The 13,764-nt window shown below is 41.9% G+C and overlaps 1 long non-coding RNA gene across 7 annotated transcripts in view; it reads right to left on the bottom strand.

The window, feature by feature from the left end:
* The window catches only part of LOC102135057 (uncharacterized), a 180,481-nt gene that overhangs the window by 40,906 nt on the left and 125,811 nt on the right, over nt 1–13,764 (bottom strand). The gene's annotated exons all lie outside the window — the stretch shown is intronic.

Genomic DNA, 13,764 nt, shown 5'->3' with positions numbered 1-13,764 from the left:
CTCAGCTGTATAGAGTCCCTTTCTAATTTTACTCATCCTGAAAAAGAGAGGGTGTTTGCTAGGCTGTCGCCATGTGTCTATTCCTGCACTACCTGCCGTTGTGATCAGCAGTTAGAATGTAATAGAGGTAAAGAAGATCTTGCTGGATTTAGTTATGAGCAGGATGAGGAAATGGCCCTATGCCAAAACTATAAATTTACCAGAAATCTCTTATAGTAAGGAATGCACATTAAAATATATTAGAAGCAGACATGCTTATGACATGTAAGCTCTTATCTGAGGAAGGTGTGGAGCAGCTCTTGGGTAAACATAGACACTAAAGCCACCAAGGTGGGGATGACATGGTCTGGGGACACAAGGAAGTTTGTTAGGACCATGGTTGTCAATGCAATTGCCACTGTCCTTCAAATTCTTATCCTCTCTCAAAGTACTTTTTATTGTATTGTATTTTTTTGAGACAGGGCATTGCTCTATCACCCAGGCCAGAGTACAGTGATGCAATCACAGCTCACCATGGTCTGAGCCTTCCAGGCTTAAGCAATTCTCCCACCTTAGCCTCTCAAGTAGTTAAGACTACAGGCACACAGCATGGCATCTGTCTAATTTTTCTATTTTTTTTTTTTTTTTTTTTTTTGGTAGAGACAGGGTCTCATGATGTTGCCCAGGCTAGTCTCAAACTCCTGGCCTCAAGTGATCCACCTCAGTTTCCCCAAAAATGTGCTGGGATTATAGGTGTGAGCCACCACTCCAGCCATGGATACCTATGGCAATGTTTGCTGCCATCATCCTATTCTTGTTCTAATTCATCCTTCCACACTGCTGCCAGAGTGAGATTTATAGAACACAACCCTAAATCATGCCATTTCTCTGCTTAGTGGTCTTAGCTGGTCCCCATTGCTTACCCAATTAAGTTTAGTGGTCAGAATCCAAAGGATAATCCCTTAAGCCTATGCACTATTGTCAATCCCTTGATCCCTGAATCCAGAGGAAGTTGGTGGTCCCACACTAGGGGACAGTGCTAGGAAGAAGCTGGAAAACTCAAGGAATGCTTTTCACCACATCCTCTAAGCATTCCTCCAGGGGTCTGATTGAAAAAAGCTTAAGGGAAAGACACATACGAGTTTTCCCCTCTTGACTGGAGATTAAATACCTTCATGACTAGGAAATGTTTGTTGCTTCATATACCTGAAAAGCTGTTCAATCCCTGTATTAGTCCATTTTCACACTGCTGATAAAGACATACCCAAGACTGGGCAATTTACAAAAGAAAGAGGTTTAATGGACTTACAGTTCCATGTGGCTAGGAAGGCCTCACAATCATAGCAGAAGGCCAAAGGCACTTCTTCCATGGTGGCAGCAAGAGAGTTGTGCAGGGAAACTCCCATTTTTAAAAACATCAGATCTTGTGAAACTTATTCACTATCATGAGAGTGGCACATGAAAGACCTGCCCTCATGATTCAGTTATCTCCCACTGGGTACCTCCCACAACATGTGGGAATTATGGGAACTACAAGATGAGATTTTGGTGGGGACACAGAGCCAAACCTTATCATTCCACACTTGGCCCCTCCCAAATCTCATGTCGTCACATTTCAAAACAAATCACACCTTCCCAACAGTCCCCAAAGTCTTAACTCATTTCAGCATTAACCCAAAAGTCCACAGTCCAAAGTTTCATCTGAGACAAGGCAAATCCCTTCCATCTATGTGCCTGCAAAATCAAAAGCAAGTTAGTTACTTCCTAGATACAATGGAGGTACAGGCATTGGTTAAATACAGCTGTTCCAAATGGGAGAAATTGGCCAAAACAAAGGGGCTACAGGCACCATGCAAGTCTGAAATCCAGCAAGGAAGTCAAATCTTAAAGCTCCAAAATGATCTCCTTTGACTCCATGTCTCACAACGAGGTGACACTGTTACAAGAGGTGGGCTCACACAGCAGTGGGCAGCTCTGCCCCTGTGGCTTTGCAGGGGACAGTGCCAACTCCTGGCTGCTTTCGTGGGCTGGTATTGTCTGCAGCTTTTCCAGGCACACAGTGCAAGCCGTGAGTGGATCTACTTTTCTGGGGTCTGAAGGATGTTGGCCCTCTTCTCACAGCTCCATTAGGTGGTGCCCCAGTAGGGAGTCTGTGTGGGGGCTCTGACCCCACATTTCCTTTCTGTATTGCCCTAGCAGAGGTTCTCCATGAGGGCCCTAGCCCTGCAACAAACTTCTGCCTGGACATCCAGGCATTTCCATACATCCTCTGAAATTTAGGCAGAGATTCCCAAACCTGAACTCTTCACTTCTGTGTACCTGCAGGCTCAACACCATCTGGAAGCTGCCAAGGCTTGGGGCTTTCACCCTCTAAAGCAACAGCTGTACCCTGGCCCCTTTTAGTCATGGCTGGAGCAGCTGGGATACAGGGCACCAAGTCCCTAGACTGCACACAGAAGAATGACCCTGGGCCCAGCCCATGAAACCATTTTTTCCTCCTAAACCTCTGGGCCTGTGATGGGAGGGCTGTTGCAAAGGTCTCTGACATGCCCTGGAGATATTTTCCCCATTGTCTTGGTGATCAAAATTCGGCTCCTTGTTACTTATGCAAATTTCTGCAGCCAGCTTGAATTTCTCCTCAGAAAATAGGATTTTCTTTTATATTGCATTGTCAGGGTACACATTTTTCAAACTTTTATGCTGTTTCCCTTTTAAAACTGAATGCCTTTAACAGCACCCAAGTTACCTCTTGAATGCTTTGCTGCTTAAATAAGTTCTTCTGCCAGATACCCTAAATCATCTTTCTCAAGTTCAAAGTTCCACAAATCTTTAGGACAGGGCAAAATGCCACCAGTCACTTTGCTAAAACATAACAAGAGCCACCTTTGCTCCAGTTCCCAACAAATTCCTCATCTGCATCTGACACCACCTCAACCTGGACCTTGTTGTTCTTGTCACTATCAGCATTTTCATCAAAGCCACTCAGTAAGTCTCTAGGGAGTTCCAAACTTTCCCATATGTTTCTGTCTTCTTCTGAACCCTCCAAACTGTTTCAGCCTCTGCCTGTTACCCAGTTCTAAAGTTGCTTCCACATTTTTGGGTATCTTTTCATCAGCACCACTCTACTGTTACCAATTTACTGTATTAGTCCATTTTCACACTGCTGATAAAGCCATACCTGAGACTGGGCAATTTACAAAATAAAGAGGTTTAATGGACTTACAGTTCCACATGGCTAGGGAGGCCTCACAATCATGGCAGAAGGTGAAAGGCATTTCTTACATGGCAGTGGCAAGAGAGGGGGCTTGTGCAGGGAAATTCCCATTTTTTAAACCATCTAATCTTGTGAGACTTATTATCATGAGAACAGCACAGGAAAGACCCACCCCATGATACAATTATCTCCCACTGGGTCCCTCCTACAACATGTGGGAATTATGGGAGCTACAAGATGAGATGTGGGTGGGGACACAGGGCCAAACCATATCCCTAATATTGATTCTGGGGTCTTCCAGAAGAGTCACTACAGAGGACTTGGGACTCAGCTCTTCCAATTGATTACCTTCTCTTTTTGGAATGATGTCTTCCTCTCTTCTGCCTCCATGCCTCTGACTTACTAGTCTTCTGCTTTTTCTTTAAATGCATGCCTGATTATCTGATGGGCATAATCTGTGTGATTCATAGGGAAGCCTCAATTACATATGGCTTTTTAGTGTTCCATTTGTAAACGGGAGTTGAGACTGCTCACCTTCAGAGTTTTTAGAAAAACTGAGTTGTCCCTTGACAATTACAAAAACAACTATTTTTTCAAACCTAAGGGGCTTCACTCAAAGTCAATACAGGTAATTTGGCTGAGGTAGCAGGTACAGGTCCTCTTGTTCTTCCCCCAACTGTTTTCAATTTCTTGGCTCCCACATCAGCAAGCTAGAGGACTCTGCCTGTCTGCTGGGAATTTAGGAGATTGCCTGGGAAGGTCACTGTGGTAATGATGGTAGCAGCAGCCTTTCTCTAGCCATTACACTTCGCTCCAGATGTGGCTATCATTATATGACATGTTCCCATTTGAATAACCGAAACCAAGAAAGATACATTATGTTCAGCTCTTCCCCAATACTTATCTCAAAAAGAAGTATAGGTTGGGAAAACATTAATATTTTTAAAATCAATGATCTCTGTGCATTGAGATTTACCTAACTGACACAGATCAGTAAACTTTTGGCCTCTGGTTTTGGATTAAGCCAAAGCATCTTGGCTTATGGCATACAGAAGACACCAGGAAGCCTGAGGGTCCTCTGACAGAGTTAACTGCTCTAGTACCAGCTACCTGTCAGAGGCTTTATTTACCTCAATTTATAAAATACTTTGTTTTAAGCATTCACTGAAAATGGGTATGTCAATTCCATATCATGGTAGGCATTTCATGAAGACACAGAAAATAACTTTTAATATTTCTCCTTATCAAAGAAGAGGGTTTGTGAGATAGTAAAAATTCTCCAACTCCTTGCTAGAAATGAAAAAACTCAATGAGAAACTCAATCTTTCTACAAACAAGATTCCCATCTCTACAACCATTAGCTTCTAAGTCCTATCAGTTAAGAATCTAACAAAACATTGGTTTCTAAAATTATTGACCTATGTTTCAAATCAGTTTTTTAAATAGAAAACTATTTTACTCCCATCACCCTTGTTGGGCACTGGAGATGGCTTGAGAAATGCCTGCCATCAAACTTGTACTCAGCAGCATATTTCCTATTAAATTAGCAGTGTAAAAAACAAAAATAGAAGTTAGTCATTTCCTACAGCCCCTAAACCACTTTATTCTTCCAACAGAAATGTTGCAGCACATTACTCCAAAATGTAGAGTAGGACCCTTGGGTATTTTACAAGTGAACAATGGCTGAGTCATTTAATTTAAGAAACACAGCTAGCTAAGCACTTATTTATTTGAGCAAAAACTTCAGAGGGCTTTTATCATGCTTGCACAAGATCCAGATATCTGAAGACTCTGTAAATCCATAAATACCCTCTGGCATGATGGGCCATTATGGCTCTTAAAGACTCATTGCTGTCTATAGGATCAAACACGTGCTTCATGTGGAAGTCAGGGAGGAAGATTTATATGTTGACCATTCCAAATCACATCTCTATTTAAAACTCACTATCTTGGGAAAGAACCTCAAACTATTTTTGCCTGCTGGTATGCAACATTAAGTTCCCTGCAGAGAGTCCTAGGAACATTTCAATTCCCTAAGCTCACATCTGTACACACCTGCAACCAAATCTCTTCCCTTTTTTTTTCTCCCCGGGAGATGGAACTCAGCCTAGCAGATAAATCTCATGGGCTCAGACCTACTACTTAACTCAATTTTCACCAGAGTCACATAAATCACTTAATCTTTTGGAGAGATGAGTGTTGGAATGAAGAGCTAAATTTCTTTCCAAAGGACGTTTGTGTTTTGCTCATGACCAGAAGGAGAAGCAGGGCAGTGCCACCTCATTAAAGAAACAGAAGGAGCTTCCAGAAGCCGGAAGTGTTAAGCAATGTCATGTGGGCAGGAAAGGTTAGAGAGGATAAGAACTCTGAAAAGAACCTTGGGTGCCAACCTTTTCCCATTTCTCACTCCAACGGGTCATTTGGTCTTGTTGATTTTACCTCTACCATGTTTTCAAACTTGACCCCTCCTTTCCATTGGTTCCCTGTAGCCTCAGTCCAGGCCATCATCATCTCAGTTCTCTGTTTGCTCCACGTTGCTGACAGCAATATCTCTGTTATCTGTACAACTGATTGTATGTCAAGCCTGGTCCTCCTCAAATGGAAAGTGTTTCTTCCACTATCCTGTCCTCCCCACCACCAGACTTCCTGTTGTTTCCTGAAAGCACCTCAGCTCATTCCTATTCCCCTCTGCTTAGAACATCCTCTTAAATCCCTGCCCTCACTGTTGAAGTTCTAAGCTCCCAAGAAGCCACTTCAGCCCACCCAGTGGGAATTCAGAGCTCTTGCCTCATGTCATATCCTCAAAGCACCATTTTCATAATATTGATCTCCTGCCTTGTGCTATATTTATTGGAGTACATCTGCCTTTTCCCCACATGTAAACCCTCCAAGAGCAGGTATCAAATCACCCAATGCTTTACATAGAGCCCTATATGTAGCTGATACTTAGTAAATATGCTTGGAATAAAGGTGTATGTGTACACAGGTAAGTGGATTTGGCAATTGATTTTTGAGAGAAGAGAGTTAGTGAAGTCAAAGAGATAGAACTCAGAATTCAAGAGAGTAAGGTGAGAAAGGGGAGTGAGAAACTAGAGGTCTCTTGCAGAATGTTATGAAAATATTCTATGCATCTGTGGAGTTTGTATGTATGGAGATTGTTCTCATGTACTACTAGCTTCTTTCTTCCTATTTCTTATCTGTACCCTAGACAATTCAATTTCTTATTCTCTTATCCAGCACTGAGTTGTTAGCTATAGCAAGGTCTTTGCTGATCTCTAAGCCTCACAAATCTCAGATTTGTTTAGTTAATGGTATTGGCATGGAAATATTTCTACAGCCTGGTTTCTGGTTCATCCTACATTACTCTGCTGGTGCATTCTGACACATCAGCTATTTTTTCAATCATTTTTATCTTCAGAACATTCTGAAATTATCTCTAGGTCAATTCAAGTTTCATATTTTACTACATTCTTATTTTCCCTGGATATTAAAATGTATTTTACTCTGTCACCTTAAAAAAAATGAATACCAGCATGTGATGTTGTTTAAGGCCTTATGAACAGGTTTCTCTTTGCTCCTCAATGTCACCACTTTTCTACAAGCACAAAACCTTCCCATTTGTACCATGACATGTTGAGACCCTGTAGAACCTCTGGTGTCTAAAGACCTTCAATTGGCTTTGGCAAAATCTCTGGGGTCAAAACCCAGATTGTCCTGACTTTGGTTTGCATACTAATAGCCAACATTTACCCACAGGGCCCCTTTCCCCACTTCCCCTGTCTTTATACCCACATGTAGCATAATAGCTGTAACCCACCTTTTATGGCACCCAACAGCTACTGGGTAAGCACCCATGCAATTCTCATCACTTATTGCCACCAGGCCAACTTCTAGAATGGTCTCTGATTTGCTCTCCCACACCCACCACTTGCCTCTGCTTATCCCAAAAGATTCCTATCCCTTGGCCGAGGATCCTTAATGATGGAAAATCTTGCGACATTAGGTGAAGAGTGGATCCAATCTAATTTCATTTCTCACCACCTGTATGTCCTCAACCCCCATTGTGCCTTCCCCTATTTTTTCTTTTATATGCTTTCTGATGCTTTTCTATGATGCTCCAAAGAGAATCTCATTTCCCTGTGCTCCTCTCTACAGCTCTAGTTCATTCATCCTTGCCTACAGAGCTATTATTTGTAACAATAGCTAAAAATGATTGAGTCCTTACTATAAGCCAGGCCATGTACTTTTATGTGGATTGTCTCATTGATTCTTCATGATAGTTTTATAAGGAAAGCACTACTATTTTCATGCCCACTTTATAGAGTGGAGAACTGAGGCTTAACCTGCCCGAGCCTGCACAGCTGGGAAACAACAGCCGCAGGAGTTTGGTGCATTCACTCTCTTTTTCCCTATCATGCTCGAAAGCCTTGCTTGCTGGAAGCTGGGTACTGCTCACGGATTGTTCATACAGCAGGATACTTTGGAGATGTTGACATCTTGCATCCAGTCCACTAAGTACCAGTCAGCCTCCCTGGCAGAGCGCCTAGTGACAGCTGCCATGGAAACGACCTTTCTCCACACCTGCTCAGACTGCATCCATCTAGGTGAGGCTCCTTGGAACCTAGGCTAATTCTGATCTGATTCCCTTCCTTCTGAAAACTCCACCCTCAGGTGACATGCCAACTGGCATCGGCCAGAAAGCAGCCACCTGTAGCCCAACCTGCCCTTGGAGAAACAGCATTGAAACAAACTTGTACAGTTCATACCAAGAACTCCTTCCCCCACATACTTCTCCCTCATAGCTTGCATAGAACTACCAATGCCATTCTCCTGCCCTTGCCTGCAACTTCTGCTTATAGTGCTGATTAAGAACTGATGAAAAATCTGAATATAGTAAAGAGCAAATACAGACACAAAGATTTTTCTCACAAATTCTTCCCTGTCATCTTTTCCTGCCCTTCACTTAGACCATTCTCTGACATGTATTACTTGTATTTCTTCAAATGAAATGTTTGTAACTAATTGAAGTTGTCTGAAATATTTCAGAGTAAATAAAACAAAGTTATGATTGCCATCCTCTTGACCAGTACTGTGTATGATATAAAGAGCCAAATACCAGACTGGTTTTAGCTCCAGCTTAGCTTTGAACTTCAATTTTTTGAATGTTTCTTCTTGGTGAACCCCAATTGCCACCATTGCCAACGCCCTCACCTAGAATCCCATCAGAAAGGTTTTGAAGAAGAAAAGTTACTAGATTCTGATTTTTTGGGGGTATTATGATCCTGAATTTTAAAAACAACTTCCCTGTTGATGTCCTCAGAAATTCTTGACATATACATCAGGTTTTAGAAGCTAAATGGTTTTTTCTAATTTTTTTTCACCAACTGAATATTATCATTGACATATTCTTTATTAATAGAGCTCAGCACCCAAAACCACATTACCTAGAGATTCAGCATCACTGTTTTTGTGTGTCTATGTCATTGTTTTCACAATGTGTCCTCTGAAATATGACCACTTGGGCATGCAATGCTGCCATGCTCTTTTCCTGCAAGGTGATGGGTGGAAATGGGGCAGAGATGGTTAAGCCTTGATAGTGGTGGTGGAGGCGCTGATCAAGGAAGAACAAACCTGGGCATTTGTGGACAGCAGGATAGGATGGGCTGGCTTAGGAGAAGGGGACAAAGTGGATGAAGGAAGGCAGAAGGACTGAGGAAAACCATGGTGGTGGGGAGACCGGGTCAGTGCCCAACAGAGCTCCAGAGTCCAGGGTCCACCCTCTCCACATCCACCAGCTGGGCCTACTGATTTGTTCTTTTTGGCTCTCTTTCTTCTCCTAGTCATCAATTCCTCTTTCACTCTTGCTGCAGCTGCACTTTTCCCTTCTCCCAGACCTCAGCTTCGGCTTTGCCAGTGGTGCCCTTTTGTCCTTGCTCCTGGCTCCAGAGCTCCAGGTGTTACTGTTGCCAAAAGCTACCAGCTTTGGGGGCTGTGATTGAATTTCTATTTTCAACATGAGGGAACAGGAGGTTTGGAGTCTCTGTTGGGCTGGAGTTTGAAATGTGAACTCCTGAGCTGTCTTCTGGGTGCCAATCTGCATTTATTACACATCTGAGCAATGGTGGTAGTGTCCCGTGTCATTTAGTTGCCCTTTAGTATTGAGAGTATATGCTCTTGTGCAACAGAGGGTGAACCTGTAATAAGGGCCTGGAAGATGTATCTGGATGCATTGGTTTGTGGAGTGAATAGGAGGGAGTGAAAGTATTAATAAGCTGTGGGCTGTGTCAGGGCAGCCACTTGGTCCCTCTATGCATCTCTCCACACCCAGCTTCAACCATAAGCATGGGCCCAATCACTGAGTTAGAATTTACTGAAGACAGGAATGAATGAATGAGTGAACAAATTAATAATGCTGCATGGAAACAAAGAAGGACAGGAACGTGAAAGTAAAGGATTGCTTTGTCCGAAAACCATACAGGCAGTAAAGGGCACACGTCTTCCTGGCACTCGGGGAAGCCGCACCGCCAGCAGCAGCTCTTGGGAGCTAGGACGCTGCACAGAAGGTATGGGAGCATCTAAACAGGCTGCACTGCTTGATGGCTTAAGATAAATATTCATACTTAATACTGGTTCTAGGGTATGAATTTTTAGACTATAATTCTTTAAAATTTATTATAGTTTTAAACTTAATTGGGTGAAAATATTTATTGGTGGGGGAGGGGATGCAATTACCCAATTATCAAAGCTAGAATGAATCCTAGGAGGGACACTAAAACTATCTTTAAGTACTGAGAGGATTTTATTACAGCAACTCTTAAAACAATAATGAATGTTATGTGTTCCTCAGCCATTTTTACAACGGAAGAGAAGCACATCATTTTCAAACAGAAAGCAGATTTGCGTCTGTGGAGGAAGAAGCAAGAAATGGCTCCGTGCCAACAAATCCTCCTCACAAACCCCCACCACTAAAAAAATCACTTTTTCTTTGAATGTTAAGAAAAAGGAGGAGTGGGTGGAGAGGGAAACTCTAGTGAAACGACAGACAATACAACGGAGATGTGTGAAATTGCATTAAAAATATGTTGGCATTTTCCCAAATGGGGAGTGCTGACAAGTATAATCCTATTACTCAAATCATATCAGCAATGAGATAAATGAAATAAAAACAAGATCTCGTGTGACCAGAGTGGCTATTTGTCCACCGACTTTCATTGCATTGAATCAATCTGTACCCCCCAAAATGGGACATAGTAGAAAACATTGTTAAGGAGGCTTTTAAAACACATCATCGAGATTACAGCACCTTTTAAAATAAACAGCACTGAATAGCAACACAGGTAAAATGTCATTGTAAGACGGGGTTCCGATATTCAACGGCGTGCTTTATGGCTTTCCAGTGTGTGATAAAATCTGTTCACCAGATGTACTATATGTCTCCTGTGTAGCATACTTGAGCATCCTGTAGGCCTGAGGCACATTTATTTCATGTAATTGCCTTTCCTGTGCACACCTTGGGGCACCCTAATTCTCCATTTTATTTCAGGCACTGTACAGGGTACCATCTGGTAGTTTTAAACTCATCCCGTTTTATGGCACTACTGCAGTGGCTGTATTCAGCTGTACTGCAGGCTTTCGATGGAGACAGACTTCTTACTACCAGCTATTTATTTCTGCCTGAAATAAAGTAGCCTTGAACTATCAACATGCAGGATTCACACGTAGATTGTCACAAGTCCATACGAGCTAGACAGAGATTCCCAGGCAACCTACAGACTCGAAGCATTTCTGAATTGCTTTACGCACAGCTGTTAACTTATAGAATTGGGATTCTAAATTCTTCGCCTACTTCTGCACGTAATGATATCTTTTTACTATCTCATTTGTATTATTTCAGTTCAGATGAGCACAAAAATAAATGTATTCCATCACATCTGGAAAAGTACCGCAGAGAAATCGCTTAATATACAAAGCTGCACACCTCATTACGAGGTTCGTCACTCATTTCAAACCCAACCTTACCTCTGTCCCTCATCAACATGGCTTTTGTTTTGCTGCTGTTTTCCTTAAATTGTTAAATCATTTTTTTTTAAGGGAATTTGCAAGATCTTGAAAAGGCGAGTTTGGAAATAATATACTTGGCAGAAGGAAAATAAATCTCAGAAGCACGCAGCTTTTCTGCAGCAGGTCCCCCATGAGCACACCATCCTCAACCTGTGCACTAATTAGACAGCAAGTCACTCTGTTTTGTCTGAGAATTCATCTTCTGCTTCTGGCCAGCACGCCCCTCCCCCCCTGCCCACCCCACCAATGTGCCCACACAGCTGGGCAAGCCACTTTAACAAAGGGTCTCTGATATGCAAATAACACACACCCAGCTGCATGTTTCCAAATGAGTCGTTGTTCACCTGCTGGTTCCTGCCTCACCAAATCCCTCTTGCTGCATGTGTTATGCATTCCCCCTTCTCCTATCCTTTTCTTCCCTGTGCAACAGCTAAGGTCTGTAGGCCCCCTCGGAATGGCAATGAAAGGGGTCCAGGCTGGTGATGGGATGACGTGAGTGATGAGTTGGCTTGCGAGTCACTGCTGCTCTTGACATGTGTTATCTCGGCATTGCCCAGGGAGAAGATTACTAGTCTTTGGCCTGAGACACAGAAAGCCTTCCAGTGTTCAGTCTGTTACCTGGCGTCAATGACTTGCATAAATAAACCAATCAGGAGATACTGGCTTTACTACTGGCACCTCGGCCTTTGTTACTGCAATGGTAACAATTACAGATGGAAAAAAAAAAATATTTAGGGTAGAAAAAGGCTGGATCTTGACCTGTTTGCCACGGATTCTTTACATGTTTTGCATTTGTGGCAATGACAAATGTAGCTAAATGCACCTGGTTGTAGCTGTCTGCTGTGATCTAAAGCCTTTTTGAATGAAAAGAAAAACTCCCTCTGTTATTTATTGTTGGAAGCAGAGTTTACTTTGCTGTCTTTAACCTCGGCAGAATCAGAAATGCCAAGTTTAACAGCAAGCTGATGAGTTCTGGGGAACAGAGCCAAGAGTCGTTGGTTGGAGTCTTGTAAATCAGTGGAAGACCAGTGACCAAATAGATTCATATTTATTTTCCTGGAGTTTTCCCCTCTTCTTTGACTCTCAGGCAATCTTGTTCTATAAAAATGTTAATGCTGGTCTGAATATGATGGGTGATCTTTTTCTCCCACAACCCTGTCAAACAGATCTTCACAATAATTAAATGTGCATCCTTGAGCTCTAAGAGCAGTCTTGTTGAACAAAGCAACCGCAAATCTAACTAACCTTTGAAGAATGAGAGTGTCAAAGGATAAGCAGATGTTTTAATTTGCACAATGCTAGGATTTTTTGGATGCCAAATGTTCCTAAAATAGTTATTGTATCTAGACAGCAGGAGAAAGATATACTCAGAAATGACCTACAAGCCTCTCGGTTACAGACATTGTTGCCTTCAGCAGAAGTGATATTGAATGTGTTGTTAAGAAAGCTGTATGTTAATCAGCATTTAATGACAAGGTATTACAATTCTATGATTATAATATATGAGAAAAAGAAAACAAGAGGGCACTGCAGAATTTTAAAGTACACACACCGACACACACAGTCTTTGTAAAGTCCATAGCTAAAACAAAGATGGGACACAATAAAAGGGCTCATGTTCCCTTGTGTGGGTATTAAACGTTTCTAAAAATGACTTAAGAGATGCCTGCTATTAAACCAAAAAAGGAGGATATATACTTTAGCCATGAAATTAGAGCATAATGTTATCTAGCCAGTTGAACTTGCATTGCTTCAGGGAAATGTTAGTACATGTTTTTCACAAGTGGATATAGGCAGGAAAGATTTACATTAGACATCAGGAAAAATGTCCTGACTTTCAAAAGAGTTGTGAGAAGCCAAATAGTTTACCCAAGAAGGCTATGGAATTTACCTCCTGGAGATTTTTAGCAGCAGACAGGAGACCCATATGTTTGGGTTTATTTCGGAGTCTTTGAAATGAATAGAATGGTCTTATTAAGAGTTTCCTAGTCCTTTTCTTTCGTAGCTTGCCTGAGAAGAGGTTAGACATTCAGCCTACGAAGCCAGGCTTCTGTCCAACCTTCCCGTAAGTCCATCTTCTCTCAAATCTCAGCCATATCCTACCAGAACCTCTTGATCTAAAGGGTTAAACTAAGGGACTCTCGTGCACTGCTGCTAGTAGGTTGAGGGGAGAGGGAGTTTAAATTGGTACAATCTCTAGGGTAGACAATTTCGCAAAATCTACCAAAATTAACCAACATGGCACATGTATACATATGTAACAAACCTGCACATTGTGCACATGTACCCTAGAACTTAAAGTATAAAAAAAAAAAAAAAAAAGTGTGTTTGTCCTGTGACCCTACAATTACATTTCCAGGACTGTATCTCTTAGATCTATTCATACATTTCAAAATGACCTATGGATTCATGATTTATTGCAGCAATGTTTTTAATAGCAAATAATTGGAAACAACCTTGATATCCACCAAAAGAAGACTGATTAAATAAGTTATAGCATATCTGTGTTA

Source organism: Macaca fascicularis, chromosome 12 (assembly GCF_037993035.2).
Source record: "Macaca fascicularis isolate 582-1 chromosome 12, T2T-MFA8v1.1".
Taxonomy (NCBI): domain Eukaryota; kingdom Metazoa; phylum Chordata; class Mammalia; order Primates; family Cercopithecidae; genus Macaca; species Macaca fascicularis.
The sequence above is the reverse complement of the archived record's forward strand: the minus strand, read 5'-3'. Positions and strand labels throughout refer to the sequence as shown.